Source organism: Ambystoma mexicanum, chromosome 2p (assembly GCF_040938575.1).
Source record: "Ambystoma mexicanum isolate Mex_15411 chromosome 2p, UKY_AmexF1_1, whole genome shotgun sequence".
Classification (NCBI taxonomy): Eukaryota; Metazoa; Chordata; class Amphibia; order Caudata; family Ambystomatidae; genus Ambystoma; species Ambystoma mexicanum.
The window spans coordinates 531315634-531340346 of NC_090923.1; the positions used below are offsets into that span (position 1 = coordinate 531315634).

Sequence of the window (24713 nt, forward strand, 5' to 3'; positions counted from 1 at the left end):
GGGGCCCAACACTTGATCGAACGGTCATTGACTGTTTTCGGTTTGAAACTACTACACGCTCTGCAGTTAGCCTCGGGGTGGTCCCTCAGTAAGCAGAGATTGCACGTGGCGTGCCTGTCAACCAAAGGGTACTTGCGGTTGCACTTGGGGCAAAATTGGAAAGGTGTACCCTCCATACGCACCTTGTGGCAGCGGGCTAATAAGTGTAGGAATATATAAGAATGTACCTATATACCAAAAGAGTGTAGAGTATGTCCACCCCCCACTCTCCCTACTTGCAGGGCCGAGGCCAGAGGCCTTCCTAGGCTTGGGCCAAGGCCAGAGGCCTTCCGAGGCCCAAATCCGTCGTGCAACTCTCGACGGTCGATTCTCTCTCCGTGCCGGCGTAGAGTGTGGATGTTCGGTGACTCGACGTTGGGGTGAAGAAATGGGGAAATATAACAATATTTTAGCAAAAGTATGGCTAAAGCCAGCGAACTCCGCGGAATGCTTCCGACCAGTATGGCGGAAAAAAACAATCTGAGGGTCCTAGATGCGTGAGGGATCATGGGTACAGTGGACGTCACACTAAGGATAGTATTACTGGCACGCCCTGTGTCGACGCCCATTTTCGAGTTTCGAAAAACAAACTGTAATACTCTGCAGCTTCCACTAGATGTCGGCCTATGCACAGCATGTGATCTAAGCAGATTCAACAAGCCTCAGAAATATAAATATCTCACCGTAATCATATTTCTGATGCTTGCATCTGCTTAGATTAGTGGGCTCCCCACCCTGCAAGGGAGGCGTCTGTTGCGACGACAGCCTGTATCTCTGGATCGTAGAAGATTTTCCCCTTTGTCAGATTCTCTCTTGTCCACCAGCGAAGACTCTGTACTAGTGTTGGCAAAACAGCCACTAGATTGTCCCACAGACTACTTGCTTGAGACCACTGTTTCGCCAACCATTCCTGCATGGGTCACATGCGCAGCCATGCGTGGGGAACCAGGTAAATGCAAGATGCCATCATGCCTAGCAAGCACATTGCTTTGCGCACCCTTATTTGGCGACCGGCTTGGTATTGAGGAATTTGAAATAACAGATTTTGAATTCTTTCCTCTGATGGAAAGGCCAACCCCTCTTGGGTGTTTAGGATAGCTCCTAAGAACTGTTTTGAGGTGCTTGGCACCAGGCTTGATTTTTTCTCGTTGATCGAGGAGCCCAATTGGAAGACTAGGTGTAATGGTTTACAAGTGGGGAATAGGAAGGGGTGATGCAGGAGGGAGGGACGATCTGCTAGTTTCCAGGGAAACGGGGCTAAAGGTAATTTGAAAGAGGTCCTTTTTTCTAACTCGCTGTATGTTGGTTGCTAGGAGACGACCCAGCTGGCTGAAGAAGATGCCGTCCGTTATGAATGGGCATATTAAGGAAGAAGAAAAGACATTAGTTTAGTTAGTTTAAAGCGCCGTTGCGCTGGTTAAAGTTTTTGTTCGTCGTGTGAAGACTAGAGAGCTGCATCGAAAGACAGTAGGAAGGGATATAGCCATAGGAGTGTTGAAGTCCGCGTCGAGCCACTGGTCGAGGAGGCAGTTGGGGGTTCGAAGAGGGAGAGAAGTCGAAGCGGAGAGAGTCGAGGAGAGTCTGCGGACGAGTCTCCAACATTGGGAGGCTCGCCGAGGAACTGACCCTCAAGGAAGAGAGAGTCGGAGGTCGAGCCCCAATGGCTGGTCGTGAGCAGTCGTGAGACGAACCTAAAGGAAAGCTGCCCGTATCAGAGAGGGGCGAAGAGCCGAGCTGCTACCGTCCGGAGGCACAAGTAAACAGGTGAAAGTCCCGACAACACTGAACGTGCGGATCTTTGTAAAAGAAAGAGGGAGAGAGGAGAGTCCTTAGAGGAAAGAAACGTTGTTAAAGTGAGGAAAAGCAGCTTGGAGAATGAAGGCTGGTTTGCTAATAGAAATGGGCGTAAACTGATGAACGAACCCTGCATGGTCTAAGACACGTAAAAGAACTGAAAACAAGCAGCGTATGTGTTATTGAGCAAGGAACCCCTATTGAACCAAAAGAAAATAAACAAGGTTTTTCCGGGAAGAAGATCAGTAAGCTAGAAGCACGGAGTTGTTGCTTGGCACCGCAATATTAGATCTATTCAAAGACGATTGACATTGTGAACGTCACCCCTGTAGCACAGATCCTAGTGAGTTGGTCCATCCCGAAGAAGAAACGGCAGCTACCGATATCCTTTTCTGGTTACCTCATGAAGGTGTTCGTTGAGTTATTTTAACAAGAAATTAAAGTTGTGTTTTACATCGTACTTTGTGTGTGCTCATTTAATCCCACATAGTGACATTTGGTGGCAGCGGTGGGATTAAAGAGAGCGCCATGGAGGAATTAATTAAGACGCTAAGTGAAGGCCAACACCTGCTACAACAAGCGTTACAAATGCAAAGCCAGCAGGCTCAGGCAGATCGGCAAGCCTTTCAACAGGCTCTACAGCTACAGCAGGCCCAACTCTTGGAAGCTAACACCTTAAGGAATCACCCACAAGTTCCGACATCGGTCCTGCAGAAATATGCTCCGGGTGAGGACCCAGCTCATTTTTTTGTCAATTTCGAGCGGGTAGCTCGGAATGCCCAGTGGGGCCCTGAGAGGTGGTGCCATTACATCGCCCCCTTGATGACGGGTGAAATGCAGAGCGCTTACCAAGCCGCTAATCCTACAGGAGAGACCGGATACGCGGACATGAAGAGAGTAGTCCTAGAAAGGTTGGGACATGACGAAGAAGCCTACCGCTTAAAATTTAGAGAAATAAAGTTACTTCCCGAGGAAACTCCACGACAGATGTACTATCGTGTGAAAGAAATGGGTGATAAGTGGCTTCAAACAGTTACGACAACTACTCAGGAGATGGCTGAGAAAATTATACTGGAACAATTTTTGGAGTCACTTCCCTTGCCAGTTCAGCGTTGGGTTAGACAACATCACCAACCCACGTTGACAGAAGCAGTTAATATAGCCTCGGCATATCAGAAGGCAGGGCAGGGGCGCCTGCTAACCTACCCATCAGCTTCAAGGGGTGGCACCAACCAACCACCCCCTGCAGGAAGACCCATGAGTAACCAGAGATGGCCGAACTCCATGCTCAGGAAATCCGAAGGGGAGAATGTTAGAGCTAGGCCTAGTAGCGAAGGTCCCCCCGCAACAAGACCTCCCTCATCAAGAGGACCTCAGTGCTTCGAATGTGGTGACTGGGGCCACCTGGCAAGGCTATGCCCTAAGAAGAGTAAACCTGAGCCCATGGATGTGGGAACGTTTGAGGTATCAAGAGAGGCCAATAACACTGACTATGACCAAGTGGTGAAGTCTCCGTACCTGTACACCTGTGAAGCAGAAGTCGACGGCAAACCAACCAGGGCCATGATTGACTCTGGGAGCCTTCAAACCGCGGTCTCCTCCGATCTGGTAGGTAAAATCATCGACTGTAACAAAGATATACCTATTAGATGTGTACATGGGGACATAAAAAATTACCCTACAAAAGAAGTGAAGATAAAAGTAGCTGGGGAACAATTCGGGATAAGGGCGGCAGTCATACCCGTTCTACCTGAGCCGTTGTTAGTAGGGTCGGATGTCCCCAACCTATCGAAAATTGTGAAGAAGGTCGAGGAGAGCTGGTTGGAAAGTGCCCCTTTTAATAGTGAAGAAATAAGAAGCCCAAACCACAAGGAAAGGAAAAGCAAAGCAGACAAGAGAAGAGAAAAGCAAGAGTGGGGAGAGAAATACGTCCTACCTATAGCTGTAGACTGGAAGATTGATGAAGGAGGTGATAGTTTTCGAATGGCACAAGAATTCGATCCTCTCCTACGGAATGCTAGAAGTGTTGCTAAAGACAAAACAAAACAAACCGGAACTCATTTTATTCAAGAAAAGGGTTTGTACTATAGAATAACAAAAGGGCCTGAAGAAGCTCTGATCCGTCAGTTACTGGTGCCCAGTAAGTTCTACAAAGCAGTCTTGGAGGTAGCCCACGTTCAGCTAGGAGAGGGACACCTAGGAACAGAGAAGACAACGAAGAAAATATTAGCCCGATTTTATTGGCCGGGGGTTCATGCTCAAGTGGCTAGATTTTGTAAGGCGTGTGAAGAATGCCAAAAGAAAAACAGGGCAAATATAGTTAAGGCACCCTTACAACCTATGCTGTTGGTGCTTGAACCATTCCATCGGATTGGGATGGACATTGTGGGTCCCCTGGATCCCTCCAGCAGAGGACATAAGTATATTCTGGTCATAGTAGACTACGCAACTCGCTATCCCGAGGCATTCCCTCTGAAAACTACTAATTCACAACAAATCTGTGATGCACTGATACCTTTTATGAGTCGGGTTGGCATCCCTAAGGAAGTGGTGACGGACAGGGGATCCAACTTCATGTCTAACATCATGAAACAAGTATGTGAAACCCTGAAGATTAACCATTTGAAGACGGCAGTATACCACCCCCAGACTGATGGTCTGGTTGAGCGGTATAACCAAACCATAAAACAGATGCTAAGAAAGACCACTACTCCAAATGACCGGAACTGGGATAGGATGCTACCGTGGATATTGCTGACCTTGCGTAATACGCCACAATCATCTACGGGATTCTCTCCCTTTTAACTCCTGTTTGGAAGGCCGGTCCGCACATTGCTGGATGTGTTAAAGGAAAGCTGGGAGGAACAACCGTCGGAGGAAATCTCTCTTACAGAGTATGCCTGTCAGCTGAAAGAAAGGGTAGAGAAATTACAGTCTATTGCCACAGAGAATCTACGTAAGGCTCAGGTGAAACAGGAACAATATTACAACCAAAAGAGCCGTATGCGAAGTTTCAAGGTCGGAGACCAAGTGTTAGTGATGTTACCATCATCCGAAAATAAAATGTTGGCATCCTGGAGAGGCCCATATTCGATAGAGAAAGTGTTGGGCCCAGTTACATATTCCGTACGACAACCGGAGAAGAAGTTTCCGCTGCAGACGTATCATGTAAATCTTTTAAAGGAGTGGGTGAAACCCCCTGAGACGTTGGCTATGATTGACAATCAAGAATTACAAACTGAGTTATTCCCACGAGCAAAGGAGTTTGGTGGGAAGGACGTCTTGAATATAAATCCTAATATCCCGCATACACAACGTCTGGAATTGGATCACTTGATCGGAAAGTTTGAGAAGATACTTTCCTCCATTCCAGGAAAGACCGACCTCACCGTTCACCGGATAACAACTACCCCAGGAATTAAGGTGAGGCTACGACCATACAGAATTCCTGAATCCAGAATTCAAGCTATAAATCAGGAGGTTAAAGAGATGCTTGATCTAGGAGTGATAGAACCGTCGCACAGCGACTGGTGTTCACCGGTAGTCCTGGTTCCAAAACCCGACGGAACCACGCTCTTCTGTATGGACTTCCGGAAGCTAAATGAAATCTCCAAGTTTGACGCATACCCTATGCCAAGGATAGAGGACTTATTAAACAATCTTGGGAAGGCGAAATACTTAACAACGATAGACTTAACGAAAGGTTATTGGCAGATTCCCCTAAGACCGGAAGACAAGGAAAAAACAGCCTTTGCCACCCCCATGGGTTTGTACCAATTTACTGTCCTCCCTTTCGGTCTACATGGAGCACCAGCAACCTTCCAAAGACTGATGAACCGTCTAAACAAAGGCCATGAGAGGTATATGGGGGCTTACTTGGATGATATTAGTATATACAGTAACTCATGGGAGGAGCATTTAAGTCACTTGGAAGCCGTTTTCATCACCTTACAGCAAGCGGGTTTACACATTAACCCGAAAAAAACATTTCTGGCATATTCACATACTAAGTATCTCGGATTTTTTGTAGGCCAAGGGGAGATCAGGCCACAAGAAGAGAAATTGGAGGCGATAAAGAAATTACAATTCCCCAGGACAGCTAGACAAGTCCGAGCCTTTTTAGGCTTCATAGGCTACTATTGTAGATTTATTCCCCATTTTTCAACACTCGCCACTCCCTTAACGGAACTACTAAAAAAATCGGCACCATCAAAGAAGGAGTGGCTGAATGAGAGAACAGAGAACGCTTTCAATGCTTTGAAGGACGCCCTGACTGAAAAAGCTGTCCTGCACTGTCCTGATTATGAAGCTCCTTTCTTCCTTCAAACAGATGCATCGGGAACAGGTTTAGGGGCAGTTTTGCTACAAAATCAAGGGGAGAATGAGAGACCCATAATGTTTATAAGTAGAAAATTGTTGCCACATGAACAGCATTACGCCACGTCGTGTGAAGACTGGAGAGCTGCATCGAAAGACAGTAGGAAGGGATGTAGCCATAGGAGTGTTGAAGTCCGCGTCGAGCCACTGGTCGAGGAGGCAGTTGGGGGTTCGAAGAGGGAGAGAAGTCGAAGCGGAGAGAGTCGAGGAGAGTCCGCGGACGAGTCTCCAACATTGGGAGGCTCGCCGAGGAACTGACCCTCAAGGAAGAGAGAGTCGGAGGTCGAGCCCCAACGGCTGGTCGTGAGCAGTCATGAGACGAACCTAAAGGAAAGCTGCCCGTATCAGAGAGGGGCGAAGAGCCGAGCTGCTACCGTCCGGAGGCACAAGTAAACAGGTGAAAGTCCCGACAACACTGAACGTGCGGATCTTTGTAAAAGAAAGAGGGAGAGAGGAGAGTCCTTAGAGGAAAGAAACGTTGTTAAAGTGAGGAAAAGCAGCTTGGAGAATGAAGGCTGGTTTGCTAATAGAAATGGGCGTAAACTGATGAACGAACCCTGCATGGTCTAAGACACATAAAAGAACTGAAAACAAGCAGCGTATGTGTTATTGAGCAAGGAACCCCTATTGAACCAAAAGAAAATAAACAAGGTTTTTCCGGGAAGAAGATCAGTAAGCTAGAAGCACGGAGTTGTTGCTTGGCCCCGCAATATTAGATCTATTCAAAGACAATTGACATTGTGAAAATAGGCATCTTTCATATCCAATGTTGCCATGTAATCCGCCTTTTTTAGTAGGGGGATTACCTCTTGCTATGTAGTCATGCAGAATTTTTGTGGCTTGACAAATCTAATACTGGGCGCATTGTTAGATATTTTTTTGGCACAAGGAAGTAGGTTGAATAAATTTACCTGGCTGTCCGGGACGACTTCTACGGTGTCCTTTGCAAGCAGAATGGGGATTTCTTCGAGAAGGATTTTCTGGTGTTCCAACGAGTGTACCTTCTGTCGTGGAGGATGGTAGTTCTATACAGTACCCTGAGGACACTATAGACAGCACCCACCTCCGAAGTGATCCCCTCCCATACGTGGGTGAAGGTGGAAATGCGCCCCCCTACTGGGAATGCATGGGAGGGGACCGGAAGTGGAACGTCACTGTTTACCAAATGGCGTAGCACCTCTGGCGGGGCTGCCGCTAGTGCGGCCCCTGCATTGCCCTCTGGGGGGAGCCTTGAGAAGTTTGGAACGGATTGTTGCCCCATGATGTTCCTTGATTTTGGTAGTAGTTAGAACCCCTCTGTGAACTTTGGCCGTGAAAGTGAAGAAAATTGTTTCCCCTTTGACCTGAGGGTTTATTTGTGAGTTGGCCGAGAGACTTTAATGTTTCATACTCATCTTTAGCTGTCTTTAGGGCCTCCTCTACTGCTTTACCGAATAGAACGTTGGGCTCTACCGGCATGTCCATGAGAGTGGCTTGAGTTTCGGGTTTGACCGCTGACTGCCTCAGCTAAGCGTGGCGCTTTATAACTGTGCCCTCCGCTATCAACCTTCCAGCGTTATTAGCTGCATCAAAATTTGTTTTTAGGATGCACCCAGATCCGGACCTTCCGTCTGCTGCAATTTAGGCCAACTGGCCTTTTAGGGGCTCAGGTGCGGAGGATACTAAGGCAGCTACCTCTTCCCATTGATGGCAGTTATAGCTTGCCAAAAGAGTGGCACTGTTGGCGATGTGTGCTTGATGGGCTGAAGCAGAGGCCACTTTCCTACCCAGAGAGTATATTTTTTGCTTTATTTATCGGGGTGCTTCAGAAGAAGCAAGAGGTGTACCTGGCCTCTTTCTGGTGGTTGTAACTACCAGGGAGTCAGGTTTTAATTGACCCCTAATGTACATAGGATCAGAGGGTGCAGCACGAAATAATTATTCGACTCGTGGGTTAACCGCACAAGTCAGATTTAGGGTTACCAGCGAGGGACCAATCCTATGTTGGATAGATTTTAATACAGGAATAGCCTGGGTAATGGCTCTTTTGTCTCCTAGGATCTCTTCGGTGAAATCCCTATCTTCTTGCACACCCTGTGTGTCGATATGGAAGAAACAACCCAACCTACCAGCTTATACCCCTGGGCCTCCCATGCTGGAGGGCCCATGTTTAAAGGCCTTGTGCTGACACGGTGATCTCTCTGCCATGTCCGCGAAAAGCAGAGGAACCAGAGGGCTCGACCCCTGCTGGCTGGGGGGGGGGGGGTGTGGAGGAGAGAACTCGGAGCAGGCCGCCCACAGTGGCGTGAGATAACACAGTCATGAAGAGTACAAAGAAAGGATCACTAAGCAGCAAAGCACAAGGGAAGCACGTGATATGAAAAACAATGTAGGATTAATTGGTATAATTAATGTAAACGCCCTGCAGATTCGTTACTTAAACTAGCAAACTGTGCTTTTGCCATGTTATCCAACCAGCATTGTCATTTACCATGGCAAACAGATATGCTGGTTTTAAACTCCCCTTCTCCCCCTCTGTTCCGTGCAGCAATGCTTTTGCACACATGGTGGCAAAGCTACTAAAATGCATCAAACCAATAAGAGAAAATTAACTACAAAGTAAACCAGAAGGTTATTATTGTATTACAGATCCGTCTCTTGCAGCATATGCCAATGCCCAATGAACAATTTAAAAACGATCAAAACCGAATGGCTAAATCTACACTATCCAGATGTTTATTACTTTGAATACCACACATGTAATCGGATGCATGTATTACCTCCTTTAGATCGGGAGCACATTTCGCAAATTAAAATTGACCATACAGGAAATGAGGCGAGCCATAAAAGACAAAGATGCTAAATGCTCACTGGCAATCCACTGGAACAGCAAGCATGCACACGACAAAACGGGTTTTCAGAACTGAAAGAGTTGATTTACATTCGGGAGGTGGGAGTCGAGCCTTACTCTATAGAAGAAAGGAAGAACTTTGGTTTACCCTATGGACACTGTCCACTACGATAATGAACTTTGTTTTTCTTGAAATGTGTTCATTTCTTAATAACAAGATTAGCTATAATTGATATTGTTGGCTACATTTATGTAAGACGTGGGTTTTCAAGGAAGACCAGTTAATCTTTGCTGATTTGATCATATTTTAAACACATTTGCTGTCCTTTAGTTAAAGGCGCTGTCTGGATTTCATTATAAAGGATTATTTATGTTAGATTAATGGGCACCATAGACTGACTCTGATACGACAATCTAGTGCCCTCTCTCTCTCGGTCTTTTTCTAGGTGAGAGTCGCATTGTTCTGCGCATGTTTGCTAGATCCATCCAAGGCATTGTTGACAGAAGTGAAGTCAGAAAAAAACGACATCTTGAAAGTAAGATCAATGGCCGAATGAGCAAAGTAGCGGCGGAGGAATCTTTTATTGTGACGAACGGCATGGTTCATTGTCCATTTGGGCGAAGGGAACTGTGAGGAACATGGAACACATCTTATAATGGACAAGAGAATCAGACGGCAGGGTTTACAACTGCATTTGTTATTGTTAGTGGCCAACACGCAATGCTAAACTTGCATTTTTACTCATATAAAGAAACAGGTCATTGGTTTTATTCTGAGCGCAACTCTTTCAAAGAAGGAAGGACATTTTGAGGGACAAAATGGTGTGCATTCTGTAAGGAGCTCATGGTGGCAGCAGTAAAGACAGACACAAGTGATCACAGTTCAAGGGTGTTCATTAAATTGTATGCATGGGTGAGAAAGACCCCTAATCTAAACCTAAATCTAAGATAGGAGCAAGCTACGACCATCAAATAATCAGGCAGTCCTAGTAGCGTCTTGTCAAATAAAAAGGGCCTATACTAAAAACCTATTGCCAATCCTTACCACTAAGTTACAACAAGGGTGTGGGACAATGTTCACCGCAAAACAAAGAAGTGTTCACAAAATGATAAATCAGGGTGGTATGGCAGGGTCTCTCTCCCTTCCCCACGGTTTTAGCACGGGACAAGGCAGAACTCCTGAGCACGGCACACTCCTGGGCCTCTCCAGCACGAGGCTCACAAGTCTATTTCACGATACCAGAACCTTAAAGGGTCAAATCTCTTTTCTCAAAGTCTATTGCCTTAGAAGGCCTGATGGATCAAAACAAGAAACAAACAAAGGTTCCTTCAGTGTCTTGCACCTTGGGCGATTGCTCTTCGCCCCTAGCACCTCCCTCTGTCGAGCTCAGATCCTCCTTCCAAAATCGGCCTCCCTCTGTCGGGTTCACTACGGCCATCTTTAACACAGTTCATGAATTTCTAACAGTTCATGATTTGCTCATTTTCATCAGAAAGCGTGGGTTCCCTTCGGCATCAATCTGTCGGGTTTACACTTGCCGTAATCCACAGTTCACAATCTTATTAGAAAGCAGGGTTCCCTTCCCCTACCTTTCTCTCGGCAAAGGGTCAGAGACTTTTGAATGTCCAAGGGATTTGACGTGAACTTTGTAGGAACACTCCGACATCTCACGCCCCCCTTTCCTAGGGCCTTCTGGTACTTGCAGTTTAAACACAAAACAAAAGGGGCCAGCGAGAGTCCTTCGAATGAGCACTCCTGCGCCGCCTGACCACTCTGCAACTGGCCCTTGTCTGGGCTCTTCCCAAAAGATCAAACACACACAAACAAGTTCCTTCTTCTCAAGTTCCTTGCGTTCATATAATGTTGCCACTTGCAACCCTGGGCTTAACACAGTTCGGTTTGCCATCAGCTTCCTCCGACTCACCGGCTGTGTTGAACCCGTTGGCTTGTCTTGCTTCTGGAGTCAAGGACGGTACCATGGTAGCCAGTGTGCCTCCCCACCCGTGTTATCAACGGTGGAGGCCCCCGTGCTCCGTTGACAACTGTTCCTCCACAAGCCAGCTGTGACTCCCGGTCTTATGAATTCCCTTTCGGAGGCTTTGCGGGTTTGAGTTGAAAAGGACAAGGGAAGTTCCCCCTTCGTCTTGCCTCCAGGTCTCACTGCCATTGGCCTCTGTTTGAACTGCCGGTTTGGTATAGCTGTGTCCTCGTGCATGCGGCCTTGCTCATAGTGTGCTTTCGTGCTGTGCCTTTTATCCCTGTGGGGAAGGTAAAGGGCCGTCAGGTGTGCGTGGTTATTGTCAATTGCCTGACCCGTTTGTTGGGACATGTCAGGTAAACGGCTCAGGTGTTAGTTGTCTGTTACGGTGTAAGAAACTGTTCGTGGCGGAAAAGGGGGGAGGTGTAGAGCTTCTAAACGTCCTACAGGGTAGGATGGGGAAAATGTGTTACAAGGAAGGGGGTACCGCATCTCGCTCATCAGTGTCCCACTTCCACTCCCCGAAGACCCCTCATCCAGGTGATCCTCCCCCACTGGTCCACCCCAAGAAAATGGATCCAATAGTGATGGCTGTGTCCTGGCCACCTGGATGACAACTTCAGGTTTCTCACAATTCTCAACAAAAGCAGCAATTAAAAAAAGATGTTTATATTGTATACTGGCTCTTTTTAAAAGGTTACGTTATTTCTAATGACCACATGCAGTTCATATAGTTTTCATAACAATATTGCAATCATCGTATTGCGTGGAGCACATTATCAAAGCCTAGAATAACATAACTATAGGCATTATTTTCTAGAGGATTACCATTCTAAAATGCAGGAACTGGTACAAAGATGTCTCCAATCATATCATTGATGTATAAAGCGCAGTTTAGTCAACAGTATATTGTTTTAATTGAATTTTGTTTGTAAAAAAATGACATGATGAATGTAGGCTTTAGAAACATTTATTATAAAGCTGGGGGGCTGGGTGGCTAGGGGAGGGAAAGGGTATTAGGCATGGGTGGTGGGATGCAGAAGGGATCTGTTGCCCTAATTACAGCACTTTTAAAAATGTCTAAGAAAGATGAAGTTTTGTAAAATAATTCCTGGCTTGGTATGCATTATTCTCTGTCGTTATGATCCCACTGTGGTGTAGTGTTAGGAACAGGAAAGGAGTAGAGAAGTTGGTTTCAGGGGGTGGAGGGGTGAACAGCACTGATTTTATGATTTTATAATTTCAATTGCAGTAAAATAATGTATAATAAACCAATTTTGTTAGGTCGAAAAAGCTGTGTTACTCCCACAAAATCCACTAGATGGCCATCTATGACTGAAAATGTATAATATTTAGCTCCCAGTTCAAGAGCAAAAGGGAATACGAATAAAACAGATAAACATGCTGGCAGTGACTGCAGGGCAACATTTACGGGCCTTGAAAAACGCTTCGAACAGAGACATTTTTATTTAGCAATATTTTTTTGACTGTATTTATTCATGAAGATATTTTTTGGTCGCTGCAAAGAAAGCCCAGAAAAAGGGAAGTAGACAAATAGCACTAATCGGGGTTCCTGGCTGCTTTGCATAAAAACAATTGCATTTTTTGTACATAAGAATGACCACAGACCTTTGGCATATATATGGGATATAAGAATTGCAGGCTTGAATCATTAATTACATAATGCAAACTGGGCTTGATGCTCCTTTCATTTTTCACAACACTGCCTTCAACGTTGAAATGTTTGTAACCAGGAATCTTGCACACACTTTCGGACAGGATTTTGATCAGAGAATAAAAAGGGTGCAACATATGTCACTCTAAGGTCTATTTCGCTTAAGCCTCAAAGAACTTTAAAAGAGGAGGAACTGAAAGGGGTAGCAGGGTACAAAGTCATCCTGTCATAATTATACATAAAGAAAAGGATCAAGAGACTTTAGAAGGAAAAATTACTTACCGGTAATGTTCTTTTCTATGGATTCTTCTCCCGCAGATTCCTTCCTCATCAGATAATATCCTTCCAGTGTCTGCTGCTCAGAAAACATTTCGGCAGGGGGCGTAGTGCACCTCGATTCGGCCGTCGATCCATCTGGACTAAATGAGGCGGTCGTCGACTCCTGATGTGACTTCGGTCGTTGCACATATTCCATGTCACTACGCTGCTGTACCTCAGTTCCCCGCCTCCGCGGGCCCTGCCGCCTCCCCAACCCCCAAACTCAGCTGCCTCTGTGGAGGAAAAATTGAAAGATTCGGCTGAAAACAGCCATAACTCACAGAAAAATAAAACCAAAAACCTAACCTGGGCTTTTTTGATGAGGAACATACTCGTAAGACTTTGTAGAGGATTTCGCATTAAATAATAGGAGCCCCTCGATAGAGGTAGCTTAACGACTCTCACAAAGAAATCAGTTTCAGAACTGTCAGCACTTTCATAGCAGGGTTGGATGGCAGGGTAATGAGAAATATGTGGGAGAAGAATCCATAGAAAGAACATTATCGGTAAGCAATTTCTCCTTCAACCGATTGCTTTTCTTCCGCAGATTCCTCATCAGATAAACACCCCACGCAGTTTGTATTGCGGAGGCGGGTTGAAAGTCCCTATACCAGGAAACTTTGTAAAACTGCCCTTCCAAAGCAATTGTGAGCTCCACGGGCCACATCCAGGCAACAGTGCTTGGTAAAAGTATGCAGGGATGACCATGTCGCCACTCGGCAGATGTGCAGATGTCCCTTACCGGCACACCTCTCAGCAGTGCAGAGGAAGCGGCCACAACCCTAGCAGTGGCAGATCTTGCACTAACATTTCCAAAATGCAAAGGGTTATCTATCTGTATATGGTTTGTTTCGACACTGGCATACCATTTCTGGACAGACAGAAGGCCACCAATAGCTGGTCCGCCTTTCTGAAGTCTGATGTTCTCGCAACATAGAAACTATGGCCCATGGGATCCAACCTATCGAACCGCTCTTCCTCCATGGAGGGGTGAGGCGGCGGGTGGAATACAGGCAGTTCCATGCTCTGAGATAAATTAAACTGAGACCCGACCTTGGGCAAAAACCCTGGTCGTACCCCTAAGAGATACTTTCTCCCTGAAAAAGGGAAAGAATGGTGGTTTGCACGACAGGGCCGGTAACTCACTAACCCACCCGGCTGCTGTTATCACCACCAAAAAAGTGGTCTTCAACGTCAGTAAACAGATGTAGCATGAATGCAAAGGCTCAAATGGAGTCACCATAAGAAAGGTTAGGACCAAATTAAGGTCCCAGTCTGGAACCACAAAGGGAACAGGCAGAAACTTGTTCACAAGACCTTTCAAGAATTGGGCCATTACCGGTATCGTAAAGAAAGATCCTTGATCTGGAGACCTTTTAAAAACAGTAAAAGTTGCCAAGTATCTTAGTCACCGGGGTGTGGCTATAAGGCCATGAGTTAGGAAGCAGACTTTGCAAACTCCCGTGATCCGACATCGATCCGTGCCGTAATAGGTCAGAAATACAAGGCTCCAGTAATAATAAATGAAGCCACCGACTCATGAAAGTGCTGTGCATATTCAGGACGAATAGCGTTGGAAACGAAGACTCCTGTAAGTAGTTACGAGCATGAGGGTGGGAGATCAGCATGACGGTGAATAACAAGATGGCGCCAGCAATGAGCCTGAATGGAACATAAAACTGCAGAGGTGCCCCTGTAAGCTAGAACGCAGACAGGATGACTAGATGGGCAAGCGCAGCGGAACGCGCATAGGAAGGAGCACGGTGGCCCGCAACATTGTGGCAGCCCGCAGACGACGTTCAGGCAATGGAAGCGGATACATTGTAACGGACAGAGCACAGGAGACGCAGTGACCCAGAAGGTGAAATAATGCACAAGGAAGGCAGCGGATGTCGGGAGGCACTCGGTACGCCGCAGGAAGAGGTATGCAATCAGTGGAACGGGCTCCACTACCGATGGTCCCTCGACACAGAAACAAAGGTTTGAGAAACTAAACTAGGGACGGGACACGCGGGGGAATACAAGATGGTGCACAGCCGACAACAGAACAAAGGATCTGGGAGAATCTGGGTATAAAGTTGCAATCTCCATACTGTGATACTTTGGAGGAGGTCTAACTGACACACTGATGCCACGACATACAGGTGGCCAGGAGGCTGGAGCGGACGGCGCCTAATGTGCATGATAAACAGGGTTGAGGGGATACACTATAGGAGACGGAATGGCCCAGGGACCCCAGAGAGTGGAATGAGACGCCAGGCCTGCGTGTGAGGGGTTACCATCATACTGCCACGTATCAGAAGAAGGCTGCTTGGCACAAGATGCCAAGCACTGCATAAGAGCAGGAGACTAGCAAACAGCGCCTGAGAAACATGATAAACAGGGCTTGAGTGAATAAAATGTAACTGACTGGTACAGAGGCATGGCCCCGTAGTAGGGTACCGGCTTGGAAAAGGGCGCCCGAGGTAACGTCAGCCGGGGTTGCAAGTGGCGGACCCCCCCGCAGTAGGCGGACAGCAGCTCAGTGCTACAAGTGGCCCCCCAAAGGCACATGTGAGACAGGGCTGCCTGCACCAAGGAACGTGGTGGAGTGGTACTCCAGGCCGATAGGCCAGCAGGCATGATCCTACAAAGGAGCACGAAGAAGAGGCGCAGAGGAGCGCGCATGGAAAACCGCGGATAAAAAACCGAACGGTGATGTCCGACGACAGCAGCGTAGGTGAATAGAGACCCGCGGAGGCAGCTGGAGGAGCGTCAAGGAGGAGAAGGGGACTGGGTACCAGACAAGCGGCGCCCAGCCCACATTGCACGGTTCAAACACACGGGGCCCGACGCTGGAGATTGGGATTTGGTATTTCCGAAAATAGACATGGCGACCAAAGGAGTCAAGTCAAAAGGGAAGCAGGCAACGATGGAGAATTTCACCAAAACGTTCCCTGTAGGAGAAGTGGTAAGGCCCAAGAAACCGGAAATACAAGGGGAGGTGGCCCACTTGCGAAATGATCAGTAGATCCTAGATGCCATAGTGGAACTAAAGACGTTGTGGGAAGGCAAAATTGAAACGGCCATGACGGAACTGAGCACTTCACTCAAATCGAAAATTGACACACCTAGCATAGATGTCAATCTCTTGCGGCAAGATGTCAGGAAGATGGCGGAGCGCAAGAGTGGGCTGGAGGGGGATGTGAAAACAAACACGAATATCTGCACTGCAAATGTTGAGGAGGTTGCTATCCTGCAACAACAAGTGCGCAACCTGGAAAACAGGGCTGAAGAAGCAGAAGGGCGGGCACAAAGAAATAATATCCGCACTCCCAGAAGGAGAGGAAGGCTCAGACCCGACCGACTATGTGGACAATATGCTGCTGCAGGAGATAAGAAGAGGAGCACTTACCCAAGGATTTACTGTGGAGAGAGTGCACAGAGCTCAGACTAGGCGGCCACGTCCAGGGGCTCCTCCCAGACCGCTAATCGCAAAAATATTAAACTACAAAGATAGAGAGAAGATCCTGGAGTATTTTCGCAAAGGTGGGACCATAAATAGAGGATCAGCGACGATCCCGGACTACACCTTCTTGGTGCAACTACAGCGATTGAACTATGTGGAGAACTATGAGGAGGCAACGCGAAGCCGGATACAGATACATGCTGTTCTACCCAGCGAAGCTGAAGGTGACGCACAATAGTAAAGCTTATTTCTTCAAGAACCCTGAGGAAGCGTTAACATGGTTAGACGCACGGAATTGCCCAGGCGGAGCGGCGGATCAGATGGGAAACGAGATGAAGTAAATGAAGATTCCGCAGAGAAGTAGTACGATTGTACATTGGGGAGGGTGATTGCTCCGGTTACATGGACTACGGACTAGATTATAGTGTGCAACATGAGGATTTTAAGAGTGAACTGCAAATAGTGAAAGCCTAAATTGCCTAGAAGGTTAAGAGGGAGTTAACGGAGGAATGCACTAGCAACCCCAGTAGTTAGTTTAGTTGAGATACTGCTAGGTCAATATCCCCCCCGCAGAGCCCTGAGTATAGGCTAGGCCCAAGGAAAGGACTAGATGTGGGGAGGCCTGAGATCCAGGGATGGAGTTGGGCAACATCTTGGGGGGAAGGGAGAGAAGTGTGATGGGGTGGTTGGGGAGGGGGGAGTGTGGGGAGTTTGGTGTGTTGGGAGGGGGAGAGCCTACAATCATAAACCAGTTCTTAAGAAGAGGAGGGCTGGGGTGGAGACAGAAGGAGTGGGGAATGGTTGACATGGGGGACCTGAAGATAGTGACATGGAATGTGAGAGGTCTAAACAGTTATATCAAACGGAATAAGGTTATGATGTACCTGAAGGGACAGAAAATAGACATTGCATTGTTACAAGACACACATCTGACCAGGGATAAGTTAGAAGTGGTGAGGAGGAAATGGAAAGGGACTACAATAGGTGCAACATATTCCATGTATTCTAGAGGGGTTATCACGTGGATAACACCACATCTCCCGTTTAAACTACAACATAATGCAGAGATGGATGGCAGGATGGTATTGCTAAAAGGGTTGGTGGAAAACAAAGAAGTAAACATTATCAACATATATGCCCTGAATAATGACAACACAATATATTTTAGGAACTTATATGCAAAGATCAGCCCATATATGGAGGGAGCAGTTATACTTGGTGGGGACTTTTATTTATTTTTTATTTATTTGCATTTTTAAAGCGCTCACGCAGCCCATGGGCATCGAGGCGCTGTTACCGGAATATGTCTTAGTTGCGTACTTATAACGCGCTTGATACCCAGAGGTATCTAATCGCGACCCGGGGATCGAACCTGTGTTGCCTTGTGCCATTGTGTTTCCATGGTGAGCACACTGCCGCTGAGCTATCCTCCCGAGGACTTTAATTGCACACTAGACCCCAGGCTTGATAGATCAGACGAGAAAGTGGTCAGGCCCACCCCAGTGGGGAAGGCCCTGGAGGCCCTTTTAAATGATTTCCGATTGGTAGATGTGTGGAGAATGCTTCATCCACAACACAGAGTACTCGCACTACTCAGCCCCATATTTGCTGTCAGCAAATTAACAGGAGGTATGAAGAGCACGAAATAGAAGGCTGCAGTCCTCTCAGACCATGCGCCGTTGATCGTAGCGTGGCAGATCTTACCACCTAGGTCGAAAATCCCGACATGGAGGCTCAGAGCGGAGGCATTGAAAGACAGTATTCAGGAAGGACCTGAGGGTGGTAATAAAGGAATACCTTGAGCATAACGCAGAGCGTGAGATCGGCCGGCACGTTGTGGGAAGCATTTAAAGTGGTGGTGAGAGGGGAAGCAATATCTAAATCGAAAGGATTACAGGGTGGCATAGTGCGGGAATTGCAAGATACGGAAATGGAGATAGGGGGTAAAATGCAAGTTCCCCAGGGGAGACTGACGTCATAATTCACCTACAGGAAAAATGCAGAGGCCACTGGGAGAGATTAAGCAACTTGAACTATAGGAAATATATAGAAAGGCAACATGCAGAGGGTGACAAACCGGGCAGGATACTAGCCTGGTTATGTAGAAATGAAACCCCCAGACAAGCAATCAGGGAAATACAAAGGGGGGATTGGTTGGTGGAGGACACTCAAGAAGGAGTGAATAAATGCTTTTATGAATACTATCGGAAGTTATATGCAAACACTACTGGAGAAGAGGAAATCGACATATTAGAAAAACAGATCAATTTGCCTAAGCTCAGGGAAGCGGAAAGGGAGAATTTAGAGGCACCACTTACGCTAGAGGAGTTGGAGCGGGTGATCCAGACACTACCCACCAATAAGGCCCCAAGGGAGGATGGCCTCCCAAGCGAGTTCTATAAAACATATAGGGCCGATTTGCTTCCACCGATGTTAGCCATGTTCAACGAGGCGCTTGACAGAGGTAGGTTGCCAGAGACCCTCAGGGAAGGGATTGTTATTCTGCTCCTCAAGCCAGATAAACCGAGCACGGACTGCGGATCTTATAGACCGCTCTCGATGCTGAACCAGGACAGCAAGATACTCACTGCAGTGATGGCTAACAGATTAAGGCTGGTAATAAACAAACGTATACATCCTGATCAGACGGGGTACGTCCCGCGCAAGTGCCTCTCCGACAACCTCAGGAGGCTTCACCACATCATAGACCGGACAGAGTGGAGCCGCCAAGAGGTGGCAATAGTCTCACTGGATGCGGTGAAAGCCTTCAACTCGGTCAAATGGGCTGATGGCTGTTCTGAAGGAATATGGGATGGGATCAGTGTACTTGAAGTGGGCCCAGTTGCTATACAGCGAGCCAGTGGCTCGAGTCCGAACAGGATCGATCACATCGGGATGATGGACTCTAAAAGTCTAGCATATTCCCCCTAGTTTAGGTATGTTGGAATACCACAACACGAGCTGCCAGTGTTACAGATAAGATGGACAACTGATACTTTTAGGTTCCTGGGGGTGGATATATATCACAAAGTTGAGGATTAACACAAACTTAATACGGAGAAAGCAGTGACAAAAATCGAATGCAGCATGGTATTCTGGGCCTGGTTACCTTTGACTATGATGGGTAGAGCGGCACTATTGAAGATGGTAGTACTACCCAGGTTACTACACTATTTTGTGAATGTTCCGTACATGATACCTAACCGGTTCTTCACCAGGGTACACAGTATATGCAGGGGGTTTATTTGGCATAATTCTAGAAATAGGATAGCATTGTGGAAATTGCAAAACCCATACGAGCTAGGAGGGATTAGACCGCCAAATTTCGAGGTATACTACTTGGCTGGCCAACTTCAATATTTGGCGAGACGGTTATCGGAGGACCCCACACCAGAGTCTAAATTTTTGAGGGCAGAGTGTACACCTTACTTTCTGAATGAATGGATGTGGTTGACAAACACCGAAAGGGAAAAGGCCCACACTACTAGACCTGGGAAGGAAGATGTGGCATAGAGCCTGTTACCGTGCTCCCCACAGATACCGCTAGTGGCATTGAAGGGGATGGATGAACAATTGAGGAAATCTATTAGAGAGCACTGGAAACCGGTAGGAGTAACAACCATTGGAGTTGTTTGTTAAGAGGGAGAGAGGATAGAATTCGATACACGAAGAGAGGACACAGGTCTACACAGTGGACAATATATCAGATACGGTAGGCTGGTGAAAATGGTAAAGGGAATGTGGTCAGAGTCAGAGCTGACCCGGCAACCTGCCGTTGCCATTGAAACATTTCAGGCCGTGTCGGATGGAGGCCATGAGGTCTCCCGAAACTATGAACTAATGATGTCTAAAGTTGGGAAGGAGGTGTTCCAGACGAGGCAAGACTGAGAGGAAGATTGCGGGGGATCAATAGGAGACCGTCTATGGGTCAGAGTGCAAGGATACCATAAGAAAGTGTCAAGAAATGTGAGACTGCAACATATTCAGCTCTATGTTACTCACAGGGCGTATATGACCCCAAAGAATATTGCCAAGTTCACGCACGCCAAAACACAGACATGTCCGAAATGTGGGAAGGTTGATGCGGGGATGGTACATATGTTTTGGGAATGCCCTGAAATAGCAAGATTCTGGAAGGAGGTAGCACACCTCTTAGCAGGCAAAGGAATAAACTTGGATGTGGACTCTCTGTGGGGGTGATCCCTAGACCGCGCAGACTCAAACATGTGAGCAAACTTAAAGACTTGGTGTATATACTAGCTAAACGCATGATAGCTATGGGCTGGAAGGCAAGCAATAGACCGAAGCCAGAGGCTTGGTGGCGGGATCTCCTGAAATGGGCGGATGTTGAAACAGTGGTGTGGAGAGAAGAGGTGGACAGAGTGGGGGAAGAGGAAGCGGGCACACTAACAGCCTGGATGCATTTAGTCGCCTCGCTTTCGGGGTCTGTTCAAGAGGAACCAGATGAGGATAGCTCTTCGGATAGTGAGGAAAGCGTGACGCCCATGGAACTGGAATGGAAGGCTGTACTATTTTGAGGCTCAAGGGGGAGGAAGGTTAGTTGGGGAGGGGGGAAATGTTGGAGAACTGTATTTGTGCACTGTGTTTTGGTGTAATGTATGATGATTAAGTTAAAACCAATAAAATTTGATCAAAAATGTTCTTTTTTTTAAGTATCTTAGTTACCTCAAGGCCAGCAACAGAAGAAACTCCATCACTACAATCGTGGGGCAAGAGATAGTCAGTCTTGCATTCCCTACACCACGCCTTCGGTCTTTTCAGCCATCACGCATACAGCAATCTTGTTGAAGGTCTCTGTGCAGCCAGTAGATCCTCAAGTACCTCCTCTGAGAGGTCCCAGTCATCATACCTCATCCACGCATGTAGGTTGAGAGATTCTGTGTTTGGGTGGAGTACCCAATTCTCTGAGCTAGGAAGTCCGGCCGAGGAGGCAGCCGGAGATGTGGGCAGATCGCCAAGCCCAGAAGATCCGAGTACTACATTCTCCTTGCCAAATCCGGTGTGATCAAGATCAGGGTTACTTGGAACCTCCTAAGAACCCACAGAATGACAGGAATAGGAGGGAAGGTAAAGTGGAGGTCGAAGTCCCACTGAACTACAAAAGCATCCCCCAGTGCACCTTCTGCCAGGAATTCCCTAGAGCAAAACGGTTTGCACTTCCTGTTGGACTCTGTGGCAAACCGATTCTCGGTCGGGGTACCCCACTGAGCGAACACCTCCTATAGGACTACTTGGCACACTACCCACTCATGTGAGACACTGCTCTGACTGCTCAGTGCGTCTATCGATCCATTCTCCATCCCCACCAGATGTACTGCAGAGACCGTGATCTGGTTCTCCAAAAGCTAGAACCACAGCTGCATCGTCTCTCTGGAAAGGGGGAGAGCGCACACACCTCCCTGCTTGTTCAAGTTGTGCATAGCCACTGTATTGTCACCTATGATCTGGACGTGTTTCCCTTTGAGAGAGGGTGCAAAAGCTTTCAGGGACAACCTGATCACTCGCAGCTCCAGCCTGTTGATGTGCCACTGGGTTACCATTATGGGCCAAAGGCTGCGGACCGTCAAATCCTCGCAGTGAGTGCCTGACCCTTCAGAGACACATCCGTGACCACTGTGACCTGAGGCCACAGAGGCCACAGAGGCCAGAAAGGTTCTTCAATCATCATGTTCTCAGGTCTGGCCCACCAAGAGAGATAGCGGACCATGGACTTGGACACCTTTAGAATGTCCTTGATGTACCAAACTACTGGGACAATTGACCCCATAGCAGCCATTGCAGGGACCGCATTTGCAGTCTGGCCTCTGGCACTAGAAAAATACAGGAGGCTATGAGGCTTAAGAGGCAGAGGAAGGAAATCGCTGACAGGTAATGTGGCTCTGGAACAGCTGAACTATCTGTCTGACACTGGCAACTCTCTCCTCGGCTGGAAAAGCCTTTCCTTCCCAGGTGTACAGGACTGCTCCGATGAGCTGGATTCTTTGCGTTGGTGTCGTGCGGGACTTCTAAACGTTCTGGGAGAAGCCAAGCCTGTGCAGCAGCGAGCAGGTGACTTCAAGATGAGATGAAACTCGCTTTGCTGACTCCCCTCAGATCAGCCAATCGTCCAGGTATGGAAACACATGAATGCCGGATCTGCTGAGGTGAGCCCCGACTACTGCGATTAGCTCTGTAAAGAACTTGGGTGCATAGGGTAACTCAAAAGGAAGCATCTCAAACTAGTAGTGCTGGTCTCCTATGAGGAATCTCAAGAATTTCCTGTGCTTCCGATGGAGGCATGTGGAAATATGCATCTTGGAGTTCTAACACCACCAGCCAGTCCTGAAACTTAAGAGTGGAGAATCTCTCTCAACGTCAACATTTTGAATTTGTCTTTGCTCAGGAACTTGTTCAAGGCCATGAGGACTAAAATGGGATGAAGTCCTCCCCCTTTCTTGGGTATCAGGAAATACAGGGAATACCAACCCAATCCTCTCTGCTCGGAGGTACCTCTTCCACAGCACCCTTCAAAAGCAGGGCTCTCGGTCTTCCTGGAGCTCGTGTTCTGGTTGTTGAGGCAGAGGGGGCAGTCTGCCTGGAGGTCTCCTTAGAAAGGGTAGACAGTACCACCATTGGACAAGCTTCAAGGGCCAGGAATCGGAGGTAATCTCCTGCCAGTGCTCGCCAATCCTTCATCCAGCTGGGGAAACATGGGGAGAGAACTCAAAGTGGCTTTGAGGGCAGAGCTACTGCTGCTGCATTCCGCTGGCCCTTAAGGCCCCCCCTACCCTTGCCGGAGGACGGAATACACCTCTGCGGGAGCTGTGCCTTCCTTCCGAAGGGGACGTAACGTCTGTACCCTGCCCTCTGGATGCAGAATTGAATTAAAGTTTAGCCGGCAATTGCACAGCTAGGCCCAGTGACGGGGCAGCTAGCTTTGAGTCCTTACATTTCTCCAGGGACTCATCAGCACTAGGCCCCGAAAGGTTCTCTCCATCAAAGGCAATATGCAGTAGCTTTGCCTGGATATTAGTGAAAAACCTGAACTGTGCAGGTACGCCAGTCTCTTCAGAACTGTAGCTGAACCCATTGCTCTTCCAACGCAGTTGGCAAAGTCCAGGACCATTTGCAAAGACTGGTGGGCCACCTCTTTCCCATCATCCACTACCCGGAAGAAACCATCCCACATTTCTCCTTCGGGAATATGTTCTGATGTTTCTTCGATTGTCTTCCAAAAGACCAAAAGCGTATTTCGTGAATGTGCAGGAAGCATTTACAGCCTTTAAACCATGCTGCTCGATGCGAAAACTTTCTCCGCAAGGGCGTCAGTTTTTTACCACCTCCCTATCAGTCGAGAGATTGGATGCGGAGGGTCTATGTTTTAACCATGGCAGCTTGAACAACCAGGCCCTCCGGAGTTGGATGAGTGGAGAAGAAAGAGGAATCTCACTTGGCTGGTTTATTTTTCTTTGTAAATTCAGAATTCGCAGGAGGGGTTGAACAAAGGTTTTGCCAGCAACGGCTATGTTGAAGGGTCTGGCCCTTTCTGTCGGGAGCCCCTGTTTAAGAATGTCAGTGAGTTCATAGCCTGACAGGGGTTTAGCTGGAGCACCCAAACCCACGGCACCTATCACCCAGTATACTGTGGTGCGGTACTGGGCATTAGCATGTGCATAACGATGGGCTTGATGAATTTCCAAGTTGGGAGAAGTGTGCAAGCCACTTGCCACCTGCAGCCCCCCTGCTAAATCTAGTAAATCTGCCGGGTGAGAGACAAAATCTATGCCACCAGAGCCTCCATATGCTGGCTCAATATCCTAAAGGTACTTGGTCACCGTCCTCATTGGAAATCGTTGGCACATTGTGTCGGAAAATGCTAATCAGGACTGCAGGCCATACAAACAAGCAGGCACCGGCATTGGGAACGATGGACCTGTGCTTGACGGCACCAACCACAGCTTCGACGGTGTGACTGTTTTGGCAAAGAGTGGCGCCGAGCCCGAGGGCATCAGTACCGGTGCTGTCTAATTGGGGCAGGAATCACCAGACGCCACTGAACTGAGCCCTGCTACATCGAGGCATGAGCCGTACCTGCAGCTGCCTTAAACATCTTGAGCATCTCCTCTTTAAAGTCCTCCGACTCTGTCCTAGATGTTGGGCCCGATGACAGTTTACCCAGTCTTCGGAAGAGTCAGACTCGTTCCTACGCCGATGAAGGCACCGCTTTTTGTGTGAGGACGATGAAGAGTGACT

At 47.7% G+C, this 24713-nt stretch overlaps 1 protein-coding gene across 3 annotated transcripts in view; it reads right to left on the reverse strand.

Moving 5' to 3' along the window:
- ACAD9 (acyl-CoA dehydrogenase family member 9) overlaps positions 1–24713 on the reverse strand; it is a 1303923-nt gene that overhangs the window by 95103 nt on the left and 1184107 nt on the right. The window lies entirely within an intron of this gene.